The sequence below is a fragment of the Triturus cristatus genome, chromosome 11 (genome assembly GCF_964204655.1).
Source record: "Triturus cristatus chromosome 11, aTriCri1.1, whole genome shotgun sequence".
Lineage (NCBI taxonomy): Eukaryota > Metazoa > Chordata > Amphibia > Caudata > Salamandridae > Triturus > Triturus cristatus.
In genome coordinates, this window is record NC_140594.1 from 7,646,473 (window position 1) to 7,664,940 (window position 18,468).

Below are 18,468 nucleotides of genomic sequence, written 5' to 3' on the forward strand. Positions count from 1 at the left end.
ACGACACCACCGTAGCAAGTGCGCGCACTCTAAGAAGACTGCATCCGTTTCCTTCTTTCTTTTTTTTAAATATTAAAACAGCATAATGATGTATACCATATTTAGATATATAGACAAAATAATTAATCATACATTTTGAAAGGTTTTCATTAAATAAATATGTGGATAAATGAATAACTCAATAAGTAAATATATTCCAATATAAGCAATATAACTTACACAATACTACATTGCACAACTGTCCTCAGTAAAACAATCACGTCAGTAACATAAAAATATGTTGAGAAAGATTGGAGACTATCTATATCTCAAGGGTACTTTGTGGCATCCTGCACCCCTGTGACCCTGTGATTCCGGAAGTGAATCCTCTGCTGCTGGTTTCCGCCCTCTCTCTGACCATCAACCATAGAGACCTCTTTCTGATTGGCTGGAACTTTGTTTACCTTCGCCACATTCGACTCCTGCACAGATGTGTTTCAGGAAGTAGAATACTTCACTTCTGGTGTCCTCTGTCTCTCTGACCATCGAACAGAGACGCATCTTTCTGATTGGCTGGAACTTTGTTTACCTTTGCAACATTCGACTCCTGCACAGATGTGTTTCAGGAAGTAGAATACTTCACTTCTGGTTTCCACCCTCTCTCTGATCATCGAACAGAGACGCATCTTTCTGATTGGCTGGAACTTTGTTTACCTTCGCCACATTCGACTCCTGCACAGATGTGTTTCCGGACGTAGAATACTTCACTTCTGGTGTCCTCTGTCTCTCTGACCATCGAACAGAGACGCATCTTTCTGATTGGCTGGAATTTTCGTAACTTTAGCCACATTCCACCAATGGCTTCTCATTTCCTGTAAAGCACTTCCACACACTTCTTCCACTGAAACGGAATCAGAGAGTTCTGAATCACCTTTCGGGACAAAAACAGGGGGGCAGATTTATAACGGCCTTGCGCCACTTTTACGCCGCCGTTGCGTCACTTTTGTGACACAGCGGCGGCGTAAACCCTGTGCCATGCTGCGGCAGATTTACAACGTGACGCATCTAGGGAGATGCGTCACGTTGTAAAGCTTGCGCCACATGTGGGCGTACCTACACAGTGGGGGGCGTTCCGGCGCAGGAACGCCTCCGAAAAGTGGCTGAGTGAAATCTACAAGATTTCACTCAGTCACTTTTCCGGCCATGCTGCGTCAAATCCCTGCGCCTGCTTGAAGCAGGCGTAAGGATTGACGCAGCATGTTAGGGATAGGGGCACCCAGAGCCTTGCTGGAGCTGCGTCGCGGTCGCGACGCAACTCCAGCAATGCGCCATCCTTACGACGGCAGATGCGTCACGCATCTGCCCATCCGAGTGCCACAGTGCGCCGCATCATAAATGCGGCGCATCAATGTTGGCGCACGGGTGGGCAGATGCGTCGCAACTCCTCTGGCGCATCTCTGCTGATTAGCAGAGATGCGCCAGACGTCATAAATCTGCCCCCGGGTTTTTTTGTGTTATGCCTGCCTGGGCTCCTACAACAATGGGGTTTCTTTCAAGACCATAGTTCAATCGCTGAGCATCATTAATATTGAACTTCACAATGGAATCTAATCTCTTTTTAGATGACTGAATCCTAATCTAACCTGACATCCAGGCAGGTCTAGTCACAGGCTTTGTGCCCTTCAGTGATTCCAATGGAACACACCTGTGGATGAATGAGGTGCAGTCCTGTGAAACCACAACATCATTTGAACTGCTGTATTGAACACACACGCTTATTAGACAACGCCCATTATAATACACGCCAATAAAACACATGTACAAGCCCCTATCTCCACCACAATGTCACTTTTATCGACGTTGTGGTGACGATAGGGGCTGCGCCTTATTTACAAGGCAGCGTTTAGCGTGGCTTAACGCTGCCTTATAAATAAGGCCCCCTTTCACGCTATGGTTAGCGTGAAAGGGGTGGGCAGTGAGTGTTGCTCTGGGCGTTTCACCGCAACACCTATTGATTTTGACGCTGCCTCCTATGTACAAGGGCAGCGTATATAGGAGGTAGCGACAAAATTAAGACCAGGTTAAACCTGGTCTTAAGTTGGCTAAATGAGGAGAAATGCATTTTTTCTCCTTGTTTTTGCTTTTTCCATGTGTGCTGCCTGTGCACGACTGATCCTCGACATATCACGCCACGGCCAAATCCCCCCCCCACCTGAGAAACCTGCACTGGCTGCCCGTCAACAAGAGGATCACCTTCAAGCTCCTCACCCACGCACACAAGGCACTCCACAAGACCGGCCCAGCCTACCTCAACAAACGACTTTCCTTCTACACCCCCAACCGCCAGCTCCGCTCCACCGACCTCGCACTCGCCACCGTCCCGCGCATTCAAAGAACAACCACCGGTGGGAGGTCCTTTGCCCAACTCGCCGCCAAGACCTGGAACACCCTCCCACTGAACCTACGACAGACCCAAGACCTGCTGACCTTCAGGAGGACACTCAAGACCTGGCTGTTCGATCAGTAGCGGCCCACCCCCCCCGGCGCCTTGAGACCCTCACAGGTATGTAGTACGCTCTAAAAATGTTGTTTGATTGATTGATAGTGCAGCACACATGGAAAAAGCAACATGCCATAGATTGTTTATGTACAGGAAGGTTCCCCTTCCTAAACATAACCAATCTTTAAAATAAATGCCACAAATGAAAGTCACAAAATGACATTTCAGGATTGTCTATGTGCAGGAAAGGGCACCTTCCTGCACATAAACAATCCTCCCCTGCACGCTGACAGCCTTACACTATGTGCAAGGGTGCCTGCATTGGTGCTACACTGCTAAGTGTGGTGCCAGCGCAGGGGGAAACACAAGGCTGCACCATATCCTGTTAAATATGGTGCAGCCTTGCGTTTCCGAAGTGGCGCCCACTCCAACACTTCACTCGTACATATCCCCCTCAAAGAGGCCATTGCTTTATGGGTGATGTAGAGAACTTTTCAAATGCACGCCTTAACTAACCTTCAAAATGACCTCGACCTTAGCCGACACAAACTGTACCCCATTATCGGTGACTGTAACCTCTGGGAAACCTTAGCACATGAAAATATCTTTTAGAAATGACACAACCATTTTTGAATTTGTCTCACCTACAAGCCTGACATTAGGCCCCTTGGAGTAATAATCCACGAACACATGAACACATCATGAGTGGTGAGGAAGAGCACTCAATGGCCACTAAGTCACTCCGCAGCTTTTGCCAAGGACCTGATTGCATTCTATTGGCACTAATGGCGGAGTAGAGGTTTTCCAACAGTTATCACACGTAGCACGTGTAGCACACACTACACAATGTTTTACCAATTGATCAACTTCATTATCCACTTGTGGCAACCAAAAGGAAGTACGTAGTCTCAGGTAGTGTGCCATCAAAGGGGCCGACCCACAAGGGTAAACTGAGAAAAAAGTCTCTCTTTACGACTTTCGGTATTCACAAAGGGCATTTACGAGTAGTAAAGATAGACTTAGACAGGTCAATTTATCATGCAATGTAATAGTTACAAGATCGCGAGTCTGTTCCAACCCAAGCGGCGTGTCCTTAACAGAAAGATGAGTTTAGGGCGCATTGAATAACAAGAATCATATGACATCTTCATAGCCCATCAACCCACTCCCTCTGGACTATGCCGCTTTCAATCTGTGTAGCAGAGTCCCTGCACTTCTCATCAACATACGCCCCATATGGGCCCCATAGATCTTTGGGATGTGAAGAGCTCGGCATTAGGGAGGCGTACATTTCACAGTTTACATTACAATATGCCAGGCTACGCAGCCAGGCCTATAATGTGGGGGCAGTTCTCTTACCCCATACTAGCGCTATCTCCCGCATGGCCAACAGAAACCCAAGTGCCGCAAACCTCCTGATCTTCTTGGGAAAGTTGACTATGTATCCCATGAGAGCGATTTCCGGAGTGGGGGTCAGAGACAGTGCAGTCATCTCACCCAAAGTAGTGCTGGAGCGGGTAGTACAACATTTTGTATACCCCCCCATTTTGCATGTTTATATTAATCTGAATAATCAACTAATAGTAATCTTATTAATTTGTTTGCTTGAAAGACTAACCAACTATATTAACAAAAGAATTACACGTGGGATTTGCATTTTGCATGGCTAAACTAATTGTATACTAACATATGTACGCATACTAATAGTAGAAATTTAGAATATTGCATAATAAATGTTGCTTTTGTGATGTACTTGTGAGTTGTGCTTCATTGAGTGAGTATAAACGCTTTGAATGTTGCTATTTTGCTAGATAATTACTTACACATAAGGGAATTAGTGAGGGTTTAACATTTTATTAGCCATTTCTATGTTTTAATTACGTTTTTGTGTTTTTTTGCTTAAGTTGACCATTTTGGCTTAATCCAAAATGGCTGAACGAGACGCTTAACGTGACTGCTCCTGACAACACGAGGTTCTGGGTGAAGTGCGCATGCGTCACCGCCAGCAACAATGGCCTAGTCCTGATCCCAGGAGATGATGTTCTAGTCAAGGACGCTCTGGGAGCTTCGCCAACGACAATACAAAGGACTGTCTTAAAACCGGAACCAGCAAGTGCGATTACTTCATTTTGCGGACTATGTGAGAACTTTACCGGACGACCCCAAGTCCACCAATCAGATCATTCCAAAACCCCAATCTTGATACATTTTGACATTAATTTCATTATAAAAGTAGGTAGGAAAGTGAACTAAAAAACTCTTCTTCTTTGACGAAGTCGATTTCCTGACGTTATGGTGACGGAGAGGACGGTGACACTGCTGGACAGCTGTTATCCTGAATCTATGAGAGACTGAATTGCGGCCTGACTTTGATGAATTTTAAAGGTTTTTCCACGACTTGACTGACTTAGAGGACGACTATTAGCCAGATTAGGTAAATATGATGTTCTGTGGTTTGGAGAATGATTTTCTAACAATTTGCAATTTAATTAAATAAACAATGTTTTGATTAATTGACAAAAGTGCTGTGTTGATTATTTGAAGAAGAAAACTAGGATAAAGAGTATAGATTGCTGAATGGTTCCACTAAACTACAAAACAACTAAATGATTCATCTCCTAATGAGGGGAATATCACAAGGTTGGAGTCAGCGCATTTAGGGTTTTAGGTAAAGATATTCCTTTCATGTCAGTGTTTGGAAGCCTATTCCTCTAGGGAAGCAGATCAACGGAGTGTGAGTGTTGGTGTTATGGGCCCCACCAATGAATGTATTTGAGCGAATTTGCTATTGAGGTATTTGGTCTGCGACGAAGGGGGAATTTGATGTTCCACGCTGCAACAGTCGCGTTTTCCTGTTCCTAATATGGTTATATTTTAGGACAAGTCCATGTAAGATGGGCAAAGTCTGCTTGAGGGGCATTACATTTCAAACAATGGTGCGGCCTAGAAGGGTCTATTTTGTGTGACCAGGCTGGAGTGTGGTATAGCCTGCGGTGGAATTTAAAATGAATAAGTTTGTGCCTGCTGTTGAGGGATACTTCTTTTGTAACCATGCAACATTTTTCCCATTGTTTATCCGATATGGGTCAGCCTAGATCACGTTCCGAAGCAGTGCGTACTTTGACATCAGTAAGTGGACGTGTACTAGTGCATGATCTGTACATTTTGGAGATGAGATGAGTGCCCGTCTCACTCTCAATTCTCATTGTTAATGGGGCCGCAGGGTCCGGGGCAACTGGGTATGTAGGGAGCGCTGCTCATAATGTGGAGTGCATGTGTCGCATTATGAAGGCATCCATAAAAGAGCTGTCTTGAAACCAGGCGTCCTCTGACATAGAAAACATGATCATTCGGGAATAGATCGCCTATCTTTCGGATATCCAATTTGGCCAATGTGCGTTGTACTAGAGTTTCACCCGTGATGGGGAGCCATGAAGAGTTTGGGAGCGGCAAAGCCGGTGAGGACAGTAGGTCTAGCCCCAGAAGTCTCCAAAGCTTCTCCCATGCCCAGCTAGTGGTGGATACCATCTGTATGTCAAGTGGGTCTCTAGGGATACCCCTGGGAAGCACTGTGGACAACTTTTGAGGGAGCACTAAATCTGCCTCTGGTCTCAGGAAAGGAACTCGAGCGTCCGGGTGATACCAAGCGTAGGCATAACTGCACTGAGCAGCTAAATAATATTAATATAAATCGTGAATGCAGAGACCTCCCCTTTAACATGGGAGAGTCAAAATCTGCCAGTTAACCGAGGGGGCTTACCACCCCAGATCAATCTTAAAAGATGTTGCCGTAACTGCAAAAAAAAGGACTGAGTGAGGGGAATGGGAATATTATTAAAAAGATATAAACATTTAGGAAGCACTATCATTTTGAGAATGGCAATCCTGCCCACCATCGACAGTGGGAGACGAAGCCATCTCTCCACCTGCGTCTCCAAGGAGCTTACGGCACGTCTATAATTTAGACTGATTATATTGGATGTGTCCAGATGTATGTGAAGAACAAAACTTAAGTTTAATTGAGACAAAAGTCTTACTTTACGGCTCGTAAATGCCCTTTGTGAATACCGGAAGTCAAAGCTAGACTTCAGTCTCAGTTTACCTTTGTGAATCGGGCCCTGAGTGTCCTTGATACAGTTGTTATTTTAAATCAGGTTTCTAAGACTCTCTGGAGACACTAGTTTGTCCAACCTCATGATTAAACCATCTTCTATATTCAACTCTTCAGAGATTTTGCAATAAGGTTGCATGATCATCCTCACTGCTTCGTCTCTAGGCCAACCTTCCAATATATACCTGCCTTCCGTATTGAACACTGCATCACTGCTGGTGGTGTTTGTCCATTCTTTTTCCAAAAACGGACCAACATTTCCCAACAGCCGCAATTAAACAACGCTCATCTTCTTAGTTATCACTGTCCACAACCTTTTATTTAATGGAAAACCTTGATAGATAATCTGCTCTCATATTTCCTCCCCCTGATATCTAATGCACATCGGAATGGAATTGGAGCAGCCTAAATCTTGCCAGCCTTGGTGTACTGGTTTTGGAATTGCTACCACTGAGGATTGCGACCAGAGGCTCATGATTCATTTTCAGACCAAAATGTCGGCCCCGTAGGTAACTCCTAAATTTCTTTATAGCCAACCAGAAAGCTGAGATCTCTTTTTTTATTAGAGAGTAGTGGATTTCAGTGTCTCTGAGAAACCTATAAGCGAAACCTATGGTGAACACTTAGGGGTCTATTAGGATGGCGGTGCTGGCGGTGCGGAAAAATGCATTTTACCGCCCGAGAGCAGCGGAACCCACCCCGCCATATTGGTATGGCCAAACATAGCCCATTTGCCGTCTGCCGCAGTGCGACGCGAATCGTCATCAAAATGCGCCCACAACCGTGGCGGTGGGAGCCAATGTCCGCCCCGCTCCACAAATTAGGATGCCCCAAACAACCAGTCGCACCACAGCTGAGAAACTGCCTAACCAGAGACGGCGGAAGCTCAACAGCGGAGCGCGAAACCAGAGTCCCGGTCCACACCACCCGGTCCCGACCGCCATGGATCCAGCTCAACATGTTTTTCCGGTGTTGTACCTGCTACATCACCAACAACTCATGGACCACCGCAGACGCCGCCGCAGGTACGCAATAACACAACCACAACACACAACACATGGGCTGACACAGGCTCTAAATCCACATCAGACACCCTGGTGGGAACAGGAACACATCCACATGGGCACCCACACATCACCCACCTGCCACCAAGTCACCCCTCCGCATCCTGGACACACATCTTCTGCGACCATGCAGCAATGTCCCGGTCACATCACCGCAGCAGTGAAGACAATGGAAAACATGCGCACAATGCAGAAGACAGGGCCAGCGCCAGGCATGGGCAGGGCACCATGAGCACAGGGCCACACCTCCACCCACCCACACACTAGCACACCCCTTGAAGGTACATGCCATGTGCTCCTCCTGTGCACCACCATGCACAACAAGCCAGGCGAATCCACACCCTGCACCACACAACGAACAACCAGGGAGACAGCCACTGCAGGAGTGGCTGCAGAGGAACACACAGCACAGTAGCACAGGGCCAGGGAAACACACACACCACAACACCACCACACTCAGGGCCATAAAAATGAGTACAAGCACCAAATGAACACACACACATACAAGGAACAAACATCCTACTGGACACACAGCCTGCCAAGTCACACAGACATACCCCATACTGACACACAGACATATACACACACCACATGCCAACAGAAATGGGGCACAACAAATAGGAAAGCCAAAGTGGGGTGCACACAAATGGAAGGCCATGGAGACAAACAACAAGCATGTGTGCATCGCATCAAGACAAGGAACAGAGAACAACACCCTTAGACCATCAAAGCACACATGGCTGGTACAGTTTGTGAGAATTTGGCCCGATATATGCTGTCCACTAGTTATAGTGGGCACCTTGTATCAGTCCAAACAACCCCTTATTGGTTATAGGTTAAAGACAACCTTTATTGAAAGCTATCCTAGTGGTACCTATGGAGAGCAGCCTTCAGGCTAAGTCTTGAAGGAATGTAAAGCAGCTTGGTTTACCAGTCTATAATCTCTTGAGTCACTAAATGAAAGATATCCACACCAGGTATATATATAAAATATATGTATTTATTACTATACACACCCTTCTAGTCTCTTTTTGAGACTAGAGGTCCAAACACATAAGTTACACTTCAATAATCACAGTAAAATAGCACAAATACACGTCAGGCCCTAGGGGCGAGCCAAACCATATACTAAAATAGTGGTATAAGAACCACGACTTAACTAGACACAAGGCCTAGAGCCTGTAGAATCGCTGGGACCCCAAGGAACCACCCAGGATAGTGACACAGGGGACCCACAGGGGCCGTGTGCAGTGTGTTATGTTATGTTATGTTATTTAATTATATCTTGGCGCGACAGCTACCCAAAAGGGTTTCCCGGCGCCCAGCGGAAGCTACAGAAGATAGGGGAGTAGAACTTACTGATTAAAAAGCCAAGTTTTAAGAGACTTACGAAAAAGTTTACCATTCATCTCAGTGTGAAGTGACAGCGGACGAGCATTCCACAGAACAGGGCCCAAATAGGAGAAAGAACGCCCACCCATGCGGGATAGTCTGATCTTTGACAATTGAAATTTTGCCTGAGTGGTGGATCTGAGAGTACAAGAAGGCAGATAAAGATGGACTAAATTTTGCACATACATGGGAGCCATGCCATGCTTAATTCTGAACATGTAGTTCAGAGCTTTAAACTTAATACGATTTTCAACTCTTAACCAATGAAGGTCTCTCAAAGAGGTGGAAATAGAAGCTGTTCTGGGAGTTCGGCAAAGCAATCTGGCCGCGGAGTTGTGTACTCTCTGTAGCTTTCGTATGACATCTTCATTAGCTCCAAGATAGAGGATGTTGCCGTAGTCCAGTCTAGATGTAACAAGAGCCTGGACTACGGTTCTCTGAATCGGGCTAGGAAGCATCCACACAATTTTTCTCAGCTACTTCCGAATGGTGAAACATGTTGCAGTAACCTTCGTAGCTTGGTGACGCATAGATAGTGAATCGTCAATAATAAAGCCAAGGTTGCGGACATGATGGGAAGGCTGCGGTACTGCACCCATTTCTGTGGGCCAGTGTTGTGGGCTCCAGAGCTCTTTGTCTTTCCCCAGTATCAAGACCTCCGTTTTTTCACCATTCACCATGCCACTTTACTGAACATAGCCGCGAGCTCCCGTTAGCTTCGTTGGGGAAAGTCGAGGTTAGATTTTTAAAGATTAGGGACACTTAGAAATGAGTCAGGACCAAACCCTTTTGGACTTAGGAAGTTCTAGGGCTAGCACCCATGGGAGCACTGGAGTACTCGAGTTACCTCACCCAGGGAATCCGGATGCATAGGTGTCTTTTGATGTCGGGTCGCGACGTCGATTTCAATGGGAGCTGGCAAAGAAGTGCTGCTGCTGTGAAGATGCGAAGTGTCTGAAGAGATCCAAGCCTGGATCGAACATGAGAAGAACCTGAAAGCAGAGGGGACAGAGTCTGGGTCACTTGCCAGTGACTAGGAAGGCGATGAGCAGATGCCCACCGATGTCGGGTGATTTCAGGTGAAAGAGGTGAAGCTTGACTCTTCAGCCACGAGGACCAGGAGGCATCAAGGATGACCAGGAGCTGGACTCAAGCTGTGCCACAAAGGATGTCGAGTGCTGCAGCATCGGTGCCCGGATTGGACACAACAAGCCTTGGCAACAGCAACCCACGCAGAGACGAGAAAGATGCTTCGGTGCAGACCAGCAAGGTCTGTGGGTCTTACCACTTGGTAGGGAGTTGGGGCACATCTGGAGCAAACAGGAAAGCCCAAGGAAATACAAAGGTGCCCCCTCAAGGACGCACCAGTCAACGGACAAGGGATCGCGAAGGGACCTCGAGACGAAACACAAATTGGTGGCCCATGGGTCACTCAGAACGACCAGGCGGAAAATCTTCAGTGGATTCAGTGCTCGAGGTAGGGTCTACAAGTCAGCCCAAGCACGACTTCAAGAGACGTCGAGAAGTCAATGCACGTGCAGAAATGCCCGTTGACCAGGAGTTCCGGTTCCACGCTACTCACGAGGACTGCGGGTCTCAGCTTTGCTGGGGACTCTGAGATGTCTGGAAATCCTCTTCCTGGGCTGCAAATACTTCGGAGTCCAGCGGGAGCTTCGGAGATGCAGACAGGAAATTGCTTCGTTGGTGCCTGCCAAGCAGGGGAGTAACTCCTTGACCCCAAGGGAGATTTCTTCAGTCCTCTGGTCTTGAACAGAGCGTCGAAGGTCCAGGATTCAGCTTCAGAGTTTCATCCAGGGTAATCTAAAGTCCTAAGTACAGGGTTCCCATACTTATACTAAGGTAGGGGGTTGGACATACTCTGGGGACCCACCTATGGGAGGGTTTGGGAAGAGGGGTAGCTACACCCATTTCCTTTGTCCAGTTTCACACAAGAGCAGGGGCTGGAAGCCCATGAAACCGGTTTGAGCTGGACAATGCACAGGGACACCAAATGTGCCCCCAGTGCAGGACTTCAAAGCACTCAGAGAGTGCTCCCACCCAGCCCCAATACACATAAGCCTGTCTGAGAGGTGGTTACACCTCCCTGTGACAGGAAACCTATTGTCCAGGCCTCCCCTGCCGGAGTTTCGGTCAGCAGCAGGAGGCCAGACCCATGTCTGTGGCTGCAGTATCCATTTTGTGATGCCAGGGCTCTATTTGGTTTCTACCGTGTATACCAGTGCTGTCATGTCTCTCCCTCTAGAAGGGTGGGATCATACTCCCACACCAGTTACTGTTGTGGGGGTATGATTCCAAGGTGTTTGAAACCAAACACAACATGTTTCCGTGCAGCCAGTCCAAAGTTAGCATTTATTGTTTGGTTATAATGCACTTAAGAGTAAATGGTCAGGCTGCAGTACAAACAGCATCCGAGAAGGGTCTCCGAACGCTGCAGAGGGCCTCTGCTCATGCAGGGGCACCCTCTCACATAAGAACCAAGCACTCTGCCTTCAGAATTGATAAGGCCTGTCATAGGAGTGATTTATAGGTTTATATGTGTCTATATAGGGTGAGATATAGTGAACCTATATCTCAGTAAGGGGTGCATGACCTTACCCAGGCGGCAGTAGCAGACCTGTGGTGTCATTTTGGGTGGCTTTCCAGGGGAGGCATAATACATACTTCAGCCCCTGGTAGGCCACTGGGGTACCTATGCCTTGGGTACATAGTATACCATATACTAGGGACTTATGAGGGCACCTCAGATCCAATCTGAACTGTACCTAAAGTACATGGAATCATTGTAGAGAGGAAGCAGCTAGGCTGGGGCCCTGATTAGCAGGGTCCCAGCCAGACTAAAGTCGAAAAACAGTGAAACACCAGCAAAAAGTGGGGGTAAACATGTGAAGCAGATCCTACTCTCCTACACAACCCCCCCCCCCCCCCCCAAACGCAGGGACATTAAACTAACCTTGACCAGTTGAGTCTTCATGTTCTAAGAGGAAATATCTGGAGAGTCCATCTGCATTGGCATGGTTACTCCCAGGTCTATGTTCCGCTGTAAAGTCCATCCCCTGTAGGGAAATGGACCACCTGAGCAGTTTGGGATTTTCACCCTTCATCTGTTTTAGCCATAAGAGGGGCTTATGGTCTGTCTGAACAATGAAGTGAGTACCAAATAAGTATGGCCTCAACTTCTTAAGAGCCCAAACCACAGCAAAGGCCTCCCTCTCAATGTCTGACCAACGTTTCTCTCAGGGGGTCAACCTTTTGCTTATGAAAGCTACTGGTTGATCCTGACCTTCACCATTCAACTGTGACTGTGTACAGCCCCTACCCCCAACTCAGATGCATCTGTTTGGACAATGAACTTTTTGGAGTAATCAGGACTTTGCAGAATGGGAGCAGTGCCCATGGCCTGCTTCAGGTCATCAAATGCCTTTTGACAGCTAGCTGTCCACTGAACCTTTTTGGGCATTTTCTTAGAAGTTAAGTCATTCAGGGGTGTCACTATTGATCCATACCCCTTGACAAATCTTCTATAGTACCCAGTCAGGCCTAAGAAGACTCTCACCTGAGCCTGGGTATTTGGAGCAATCCAGTCCATCATGGTCTGGATTTTGCTCTGCAATGGTTGAACCTGGCCTCCACCTACAAGGTAGCCCAGGTACACAACCTGACTCTGCCCTATGGCACTTAGTGGCCTTGATAGTGAGGCCTGCTTTTTGCAGGGCCTCCAAAACATTCCTCAGGTGGACCAAGTGATCCTCCGAGGTGGAGCTAAAGACAGCAATATCATCTAGATATGCTGCACTAAAGTCTTCCAGGCCTGTAAGGACTTGATTCACCGACCTTTGGAAAGTGGCAGGTGCATTCTTCAAACCAAAGGGCATTACCACAAATTGATAGTGCCCACTAGGGGTAGAAAATGCTGTCTTTGGCTTTGCATCATCTGCGAGTCTGATCTGTCAGTAGCCAGCTGTCAGGTCAAATGTGCTTAGAAACTTGGCTGAGGCCAAAGTGTCTATTAGTTCATCTGCCCTGGGGATGAGATGGGTATCTATCAGCCCTAGTGACTGCATTGAGGCCCCTGTAGTCTACACAAAACCTCATCTCTCTCTTGCCATCTGTGGTGTGAGGTTTAGGCACCAGGACTACTGGACTAGCCTAAGGGCTAACGGAGGGTTCAATCACACCCAGATCCAACCTCTTTGGACTTCTGTCCTTATACAGTCCCTGACATGATCAAGTTGCCTGTAGATCTTATTCTTCACAGGCAGACTGTCCCCAGTGTCCACTTCATGAGTGCACCAGGTGGTGTGACTTGGAGTCAGAGAAAACATATATCTGAACTGGCTGAGAAGTTTTATGCAGTCAGTTTGCTGCTGGGCAGTGAGGCTGCCTGCCAATCAACTGACCCATCATCAGGGTTCTGAGAAAGCAGGTCAGGGAGTGGGTCACTCTCTTCCTCCTGTCCTTCATCAGTAGCCATGAGCAAGCCCATGTCTGCCCTGTCAACATATGGTTTTAGTCTGTTGACATGAAGTACCCTGTGGGGACTCCTAGGGGTTCCAAGGTCTACCAAATAGGTGACCGCCCCTTTCTGCTCAACAATTGTATGGGGGCCACTCCATTTGTCCTGGAGGGCTGCTGGGGACACAGGCTCCAACACCCACACTTTCTGTCCTGGCTGGTAGACAGTCAGTACAGCCTTTTGGTCATGCCAGGTTATTTGTAATTCCTGGCTAGCCTCAATGGTTTTGGTTGCCCTTTTCATATATTCAGCCATCCTGGAGCGTAGACCAAGTACATAGTCCACTATGTCCTGTTTGGGGGGCTTGAGAGGTAACTCCCATCCTTCCTTAACCAGACACAATGGACCACTGATAGGGTGACCAAACAAAAGTTCAAAAGGGCTGTAACCAACCCCCTTTTGAGGCACCTCCTTGTATGCAAGAGTAAGTCACATCTTCGCCTAAACTTTTCTGGGAGTCCTTTAATCATGCCCTTTAAGGTTTTGTTGAACCTTTCAACTAAACCATTGCATTGTGGCTGATAGGGTGTGGTAAACTTGTAGTTCACGCCACACTCCTTCCCCATAGCAGTCAAGTAACTAGACATTAAGTTTGCATCCCTGTCAGATACTACCTCCTTAGGAAAGCCTACTCTTCTTGAGAATACACCCAAGAGAGCTCTTGCCACCACAGGTGCTGTAGTGGTCCTTAGGGGAATTGTTTCTGGCTACCTGGTGGCATGGTCCGCCACCACCAGTATAAAACTGTGCCCTGATGCTGTTTGAGGATCCATGGGACCAACAATGTCAATCCCAACCCTCTCAAAGGGAACCCCCACCACAGGTAGTGGTATCAGGGGGGCCTTTGTTGTTCCACCTGCCTTTCCACTGGCTTGGCAGGTAACACAGGAGCGACAAAACTCCTTAGTGTCTTCAGACATTTGGGGCCAGTGAAAGTGAGGAACAATTCTGGCCCAAGTCTTGTTCTGGCCCAGGAGTCCTGCTAGGGGAATATCATGGGCTCATGTCAATAGGAAGCCCCTAAACTTCGGAGGTATAACCAACCTCCTGGATGCACCAGGCTTGGGGTCTCTACACTCTGAATAAAGGAGTCCATCATCCCAATAAACTTTATGGGTGCCACTAGCATTCCCAGCAGCCTCATCAGCAGCTTGCTTTCTGAGGGGTTCAAGAGAAGGGCAAGTTTTCTGCTCCTGGTTCAGATAAAACCGAGAAGGGCCCCCTGTCCCCCAGAACTCAACCTGGTCAGGTTCAAGCTCCTCTGGGACAGTTTCTTCTTCAGGCTCAAGATCATCTCCCTGAGGAGACCGATCTGCATTCTGATTCAGGTGGGAAGGCACTGTCTTAACCCTACTGCTCCTCCTTTTGGGAGGCACCTGGTCCAATATTCCAGAATCCAGGGCCTGTTCAGTTTTAGACATTTTGGCCTGTGACCTGGTCACAGCAAAGACATGAGCAGGGATCCCTAACATTTCTGCATGCGTCCTGAGCTCCACTTCAGCCCAGGCTGAAGTTTCCTGATCATTGCCAAGCAAGCACTGTACTGGTAGGTCTGCACTTACCACAACATTCTTAAGGCCAGTTACCCCTCCCAAGGAGAAGTTAACAACTGCCAGAGAATGGTTTGTTCTGACATTGCTAGCATTGGTCACTTGGTACATTTCACCAAGTATAATCTGCCCAGGATCCACAAGATCTTTTGTCTTCATTGTGACACTTACACCTGTGTCCCTGAATGCCAAAGCCTCTATTCCATTTATTAAAGGCTGTTGTCTGTATTTGCCCAGATTACTGGGACTCACAAAGGGGGATATATCCATGCCCCCATCCCAGACTAACACAGCCTGAGTTGGAACTCTGACTAGGCCAGAGTCCATCTCAGAACCCAGGGTCAACCCTACTACACCCTTATTCTGAACATTACCACCACCAATTGTAGCTGTACTAGGGGGAACAGTTGCCTTAGTGGCAATGGTGGCTGAAGTAGATTCTTTGGACTTGGTGAAATCACTGGTCCAGTGAGTTTTCTGTTTACAATTCTTGCACCATGGTTTCTTTTGGCCTTTTCCCTTGGTAGACTGTGAATCCCCACCTGAAGAAGATTTCTTGTCTTTACCTTTCTCCCCACCCTTATCAGAGTTTTTAGGATCTTGATTCTTGGGTTCACCACCTTTATTCTGTACCTTCTGCCTCACCCTGGTTCTGACCCACTTGTCTGCCTTCTTTCCCAATTCTTGGGGAGAGGTCAGATCTGAGTCTACCAGGTACTGGTGCAACAGCTGATTCTGACAATTATTAAGGATCTGCTCCCTCATAATCAACTTGTACAATCCTTGAAAGTCATGCACTTTACTGCCAAGTAACCAACCTTCCATAGCCTTAGTAGCACAATCTACAAAGTCCACCCAGTCCTGAGTCTGTGCCTTTTGGGTATCCCTGAACTTTAACCTGTATTGCTCAGTGGTTAGGCCAAACCAATCAATTAAGGCACTCTTCAGACTGTTGTAATCAACTGACTCCTCTTCTTTAACAGTGAGGAGTTTATCTCTACCTTTGTCTGCAAAGGAGAGCCATAAGATTGCTGCCCACTGCTCCTGAGGGACCCTCTGTACTTTACAGACCCTTTCCAGTGCAGTTATCCATTTGTGGATGTCATCCCCACTCTGGTAGGGAGGGGCAATCTTATTCAGGTTTCTATGGTCATAAGACCTTTCCCTATCTCTAGGGATGTTGCTGCCACCATGGGACTCTAGTCCCACCTTTTTTCTAGCTCTGTAGAGCACTAAGGCTTCCCTATCTAGGGCTACCTGCTTTCTTCTGATTTCAATCAGAACTTCCTCATACTTAAGCAGTCTCTCCCTTCTCTCCTGAGAGGTTTCCCTCCTATGAGAGGAGATTAAGGTCCCTACAGATGAGTTAGAATGGTTAGACTCCCTGGAGGAAGATCTTGACCTTCTTGGCCCACCACCAACTCTCCCAGGAGGGACAAAGACAGTGGCGGCTGGTGAAATTTGAAAGCAGTGGGGCGTAAAATTTGTGTTTGCGTGCACCACAGCGAGCGAGTCCGAACGACCTGGTTACATGTTGAAAAATTAGTTTTTTTATTGGTTCCCCTCTCTGCCTCCCTGAGAGTGCCCACTTTCATTTTCTTTCAGTGACACACAGGGCTTTAAGTGGGATGAACAGTGGGTATGAGAGCATAGGGGCATTGCCGCTGTAATGAAGGACATGGCTTAAGACAGTTAAGTTAAAACTCTGTGCTTAGCATAGTGTGTGCCCCACTGGTATTTTGCTGCTTCTGTCCATTCGTCCAGATCTATAACACAAGTAACATTACACCTACATACACCAAGACAGGACTATTGGCTTTGTCAATGGCTATCAATTGCATAAGATAAATAAACAACTACTATGACTTTTTTCATATGATATATTGCAAATGCTTCCATTCTTGTGGGCGAGGTTGTGTAGTAAGGCTAGAGCTACTGACTTTAGAGCTGAGAAAGCAGGTTCGAGCCTCAAGTCGGCTCAACATCCTGTGATTCAAATATGTCCAAAACCTTAAGTCTGCAATAGAACAACCGGTCACTGCCTTTGATGTAACTTCAGAGACTCGTTTTTCAGGTTTATATAGCGCAAACTTGGAGTGTTTTACATGAGCACCAGTTACCAGGACATATAATAGGTCCTGGTAACTGGCGCTCATGTAAAACACTCCAAGTTCACGCTATATTGGAACTGAAAAACGAGTCTCTTTTAAGTTAAATTAAATGCAGTGACACGTTGTACTGTATAACCTGTCATCACTGCCGTTGATGTAACTTTAAAGAGACTCGTTTTTCGGTTTTATTATGGCGCAAATTTGCAGCGCTTTACATGAGCACCAGTTACCAGAAAATGTAAAATGTCCTGGTAACTGGTACTCATGTAAAGCGCTCCAAGAAAAACGAGTCTCTGAAGTTACAGCAAAGGCAGTGATGACGGGTTGTACAGTACAACCCGTCACTGCTGGTGTGTCCTGGTAACTGGCGCGCCTGTAAAGCGCTCCACGAAAAGAGAGTCTCATTGAAGTTATGTTAAATGAAGTGACGGGTTGTACTGTACACAACCAGTCACTGCCTTTGATTTAATTTCAAAGAGATTGTGACTGGTACTATTGCGGATCTAAGGTTTGGTCTATTACACACGGAGGGTAAAAAAATGGAGAGCCCCGTAGCGACCCAACATGATGCGACATCTACTCACGTGACGTCACGTTTCTCGATCCTGATCCGAATCTTCAACGCACATTGCCCAGCCAAGGGCAACTTAATGAAGTTGTGTGTGAGGCCTGGTTGTGTGCTAGGCCTGGCATTGAATCAGGGAAGGGGTCATCACGACGGCGAGCTCAGGCCCCTCGGCTCTCTCTCTCTCCACACTCCCTGTTGTCATGTGTAATGGCGTATACCTACGCACGCACAGGGGAGGGGGAGAGAGAAAGGCTCAGATAACCAGTCACTGCACGGTTTCACAATAAAGCCGTGCAGTGATTGGTGAATATGCACGAGTCCCGTGGACATGCCCATTTCCTCTGGCTCTGCGTTCACTGACTATAGACGCTAAAGCAGCCAATGATTATCCCGAAAATGAAATCGGAGCTGCCTAGACGAACTCCTCCACAGCCCACTCCCCCAGCTTCCAACATCCAATCAGGATGTTAAACGGCAGTACAAACATGAAGGGATTCCTTCAGTTGTTGCCACCCACTTCGCTTCCTCGATGTAGGTTAGCCCTGCCCCTAACCATTTATTTCAATGGCACTCTGCTGAAAATGCCTGGGCCACAGCATAAGCGCCCTATACAAAGGTTAACCATTCCGCTTCTACCGGCCACTCCTACCATGCTACAT